The sequence below is a fragment of the Podarcis liolepis genome (genome assembly GCF_965112155.1).
Source record: "Podarcis liolepis genome assembly, chromosome: 7".
Classification (NCBI taxonomy): Eukaryota; Metazoa; Chordata; class Lepidosauria; order Squamata; family Lacertidae; genus Podarcis; species Podarcis liolepis.
The window spans coordinates 85,527,371-85,531,857 of NC_139561.1; positions in this window are offsets into that span (position 1 = coordinate 85,527,371).

The window sequence follows — 4,487 nt, forward strand, 5'->3', positions numbered from 1 at the left end:
CGTATGACTCGTGCGCCGTCTATATTGCGGCAACGCCGATACATCTTGCCTGTGAAATGAGCCGCGGGGTGCCAAGGCGACTACCCACCTTGGGCTGCATGACCCATAAGGCAGTAGCCTCTGTGGGTCAAGTCAAGTCGACCAGGAAGTGGGAGGGAGGGGAGAGTTTAACTGGCCTGCCAAGGTCCTCCCCTACCCTCCAAGTCCTGCGCCGTTCTCTGCCACAGGCGTGGAGAAGCCTTGCCAGCCCAAGGGCCATATTTCCTCCTGGGTAGGCTTCTGGAGGCCACATTCCAGCAGAGGAGGGGCCAAAGGCAAAAGTGGGCGGGGCAACACATAACTTTCACCGTTTGTACAATAGACTTTCTACATACATGCACATGTGTGCACTCACACACACCCTATACAGGCAGGCAGGCGTCATTATTAAAGTGCAAGGACACATTCCAGCCAGGCAAACAGTCTCAAGGAACGGAGCAGCGCCTAGGAGGGGCATACCTTGGGGAAGAGTTGTTGGGGGCCAGACGAGAGATGGCTGGAGGGCCTCACTGTCACCCCAGGGTTGTGGAGATTCCCCACAACCAGCAGCGACTCTTGGTTCCCAGCCCTGAGGCCCGCCTGCTCTTGCAGATGGGCTCCAGCTCTTTTGCTACGAAACATGGTGTCAGAAGTGGAGTGTCAGAAGCAACTTTTGCTACAGGGACAAGAAGCCCCAGACTATAGGCTGGCGAGCCGGTCATCCCTCATTTATGCCACAGGAGGGATAGGGAACCTGCAGCCGTCCAGGAGCTCTCGGACTCCCAACTCCCATCATCCCTGATTGTTGGTCTCGCTGGTTGGGGCTAATGGGAGCTGCAGTCCAAGACGTCCCTGCACTACCAGGCCCTGTTCTGGCCTCACTCAGGCCCTGTTCATACGTGCAAAAAAAAGAAGAAAAGAAAACCAAAAATCGCGGCAATTAGCCATGGGGGCAAAAGGAAACCTCCAGCTGCAGAGGCAGTCTACCTCTGCATATCAGGCGGACGAGAGGACCTTCACACTTTGCCTGCAGGGCTTCCTGGAGGGTGCCCCTGGCTGTCCACTGTTGGAAACAAGACACTGGGCTACATGCCACCCAGCAAGGCTAGGCTTTGGGTTCAGGTGGTAAAGCGCTCAAGGTCTGGGGGAGAAAGGAGATTAAATATACACACCCCTTGGCATGTCCTCAAATGCTACAGCAGCCTTCTCTAACCTGGTGGCAACCACCAGATGTTTTAGACCAGGCAGGTTGATGAAGGCCGAGATACAGTCTGGGAAGAGCTTCAGCCTCCTCTTGGCCTGCAGAACGGGGTGGGGGTGCTGTTTTGGTGCCTCTCCCCTTTCCTGTCCTTTCTCTCCCGCCCCTCCATCCATTACGTTCCCTCCCTCTTCTTCTTCCCTTGTTCTCTCTCGCTGTCCCCCAAAGCGCCCATGAATTATTGAGTGTGCTTGGTGCGCCATCATATATTTATGCGCGGTCCCTGGCCTGCTTCTTTCTAAAGCATTAACCATCATCTTGAGCTCAGCTCAGGTGGAAAAAAAAAAGAATTGAAAAGAGCTCAGACGGTCTGGGGCCCTACTCTGGCGCATGTTGTTAAATGTCAGGAGCAGAGATTTCGTAGGAAGGAAGAGCACATGGCCTAGCAGATTCAGACAGCTCAGCCAACTGTCAGGGGTGATGGGAATTGTGATCTCGCAACATCTAGAAGACCACAAGAACACCATATCCCTGTTGTTGGCATCTGTCTGTCTCAAGAGACAATGGAGTGCTCCTCTAGGGATGAAGTCAACCAACACTGAAATAACCTCCATGGGGTGCACGCCTGGGCCTCTTGGCCTCGCAAGACGTTTGGCACCAGCTGGGCTGCAGGAGTTGCCGGAAGGAGGCGAGCGAGGAAGGGAGGGGCGTGCGTCTTGATTTTTGGATCGGTTACAGGCCATTATTGACAGCCTGATGCAGAGGCGGCTGAGCTGCAAATGGCTCACCTCGTCCCCGCAGATCTGTATCTGCAGCAATGGGGTAGCTGAGTTGTGGCTGGGACCCATTGGGACAGATAGGGCAGAAGGAAGGGAGCCTAGCAGTAGGGGGCGCCAGAGGACAATGACCTGCAAAGCCAACTAATCCTCAGTTTGCCCTTCTACCTGCTATGTTCTAACCAGCAGCAACACTGAGACTGAGGAGGAGGAAGCGAACTAGGGTTGCCATATTTCAAAAAGTGAGAATCTGGACACAAAATGTGTTGAGCTTTTTTGACCCAAAGTTATTGATGCTCTGTTAGGTTCCCCTCCCTCGCTTCTTCCCTTCTTGGCACAGAAGCAAAGCCTGCTGCCACCTGCTGCCCTCAGCGCTTCTGAGGCACCTAGAGGGCACCTGTTCCTTATCCTCGTCTGTTGACACAGATATACTGCATCTGTACATGGAGGTTCCAATCAGCTATTCTGACCAGATTCCTGATGTCCCGGTGTGGCTATCACCTCTTATGACATTAAAACAGCGCTCCCGTTGAAAGGGTCTTTCCACTGTCAGAGGCAGCGTGTCTCTACCCCAGCTGCTTTTGCAGTGATCAGCATTCCCACAGGCATCCGAGTGGCTTCTGTGAGAATAGGACGCGGGATTCAACGGGCCTTTTGCCTGATCCAGCAGTGCTTTTCTTTTGGGGAAACACAAGCTTTGCAGAAACACAACAAAACATATTTAGGGGGGGGGGGAATTGAAGTGGGGTGGAAGGAGAGGCAAAACAGATCAATGGAGACAGAGCATGCTCAGCGGCAGCAGAATTATGATTGCGGAAGGGGCAGAAACTTGCTGGTAGGGGGAACGGAATGGAGTATCCTGAAGGAAGGTCAGCTAGCTAGCTAGCTGGCCGGCACAGTGAACAGGAACACTCCAAACGCTGCAACATTTTGATGCAAACCCCACTAGTTATGAGCATCCGCTACTGAATTTGTCTCTAAATGCCACTTAAAGCCAGCACCCCATCATCTTTTTGCCAATGAATTCCCTCTAGATAACTGCCCTTTGGCCCATGAACCCCAACTGCTCACTCCAGGGCTAGAAACATGATTGCTTTGGTAAAAGGAAAACTAGGATTCTCCGAAACGGCCGGGTGCTTGATTCTGGGCCTGTGTAACCAAGATTGTAGGACCTAAAAAATATACATTTACTGCTTGGATCCTCCGCTGGACCCCCCAAATCACTCGGGCACTTAGGATTTCATCCTCAGCAGAGGCTGCAAGGGGGGGCCTGTCCCCTTGCAATGCTGGCATCTCTGGGAGACAGAACCACCGTGGGCTGGCACAGTCGACGGTCTGACTCAAAGCATGCGGCAGATTTGAAAGAGAGTGGGTGGAATTTATCGCTCGCAGCCTCTTCCCCGCTCCAGAAGTCAGGAGGAGCCGAGCGAGCAGTAACAAGCCTCTAGGCCGGATCACAGGGTGGCAAGCCAATGTCCATTTTTGTGAAGGGGGGGAAGGCAGCAGCCGTGGCTGTGCCCGGGCAAGACCGGAGGTGGTTTCAGTTGCTCTTTCATTTGCTGCCTAATGAATAAGAGGCAGATCAGAAGGCATCGAAACCCAAGAGCGCGAGGGGGGTGGAGAGAGAGGAAACCGATTCAGACGAAGGCTGCCTAATTGAAAAGAGAGCAAAGAAGGACGAGTGTCTGGTCTCCATCGCCTCTTTCCAAACGGAGGAAGCCTGAGTGACAGCGCTCTCACTTTGATCCCCTCCATCTGTCACACACACACACACACACCTGCCCCATGGAGCCTGCAAATTAAAATCTCAGTATTTTTTCCCTAAGGAGGCCCCGGTGGGGCAGAAAGAGTGGGAAATAATACATAGCGCAGCCTTGATTGAATATTCATTGTGGAGAGCAGGAGGCAGAGAGTGCAGCAATTGGGAACAGAGTCTTGCTTTGTACTAGGGAAAAGGGGAGACGAGGTCACCCCGTCCTTTAAGGAGGAGAAGGAGATGGAGAAGAAGGAAGAAGAAGAGGAGTTGGTGGTTGAGGGTGTTCAGGCCAGGGGGGAGAAACACGAGGAGGATGCTTGCGCATGCATGCATGCATGGTGATGCTATCCTGCCCTTTCGAAGCCAGTGGGGATTTTTCCAGAGGGACAGCTGGTTTAAATAAGGAAACGATGAAGACCTCAGAAAGCACCGGTGGGGGAAATAAAAAAAAAGATCATTTCATCAACTCAATTAGGCTCATTAATCAAAGCGGGCCGTTTGCCTCTTCCCAGGGCAGCTGGTGAAGGTTAAGAGAGCGGCTGGATCTCTGGAAGGAGGGAAGAGTTTGGGGAAAGAAACCAGGGAGGGGGGTAGTAGGCTTTGCCGGGAACTTAACCCAAGGACAGCCCCATCGTTCGTCATTTACAGTGACCTGATGGAGATGGATGATACGGCTTAGCAGCCACACTGTGGGAGCTGCCTCCTGAAGCACAGGAGCCAACACCTCACACGATGCGAG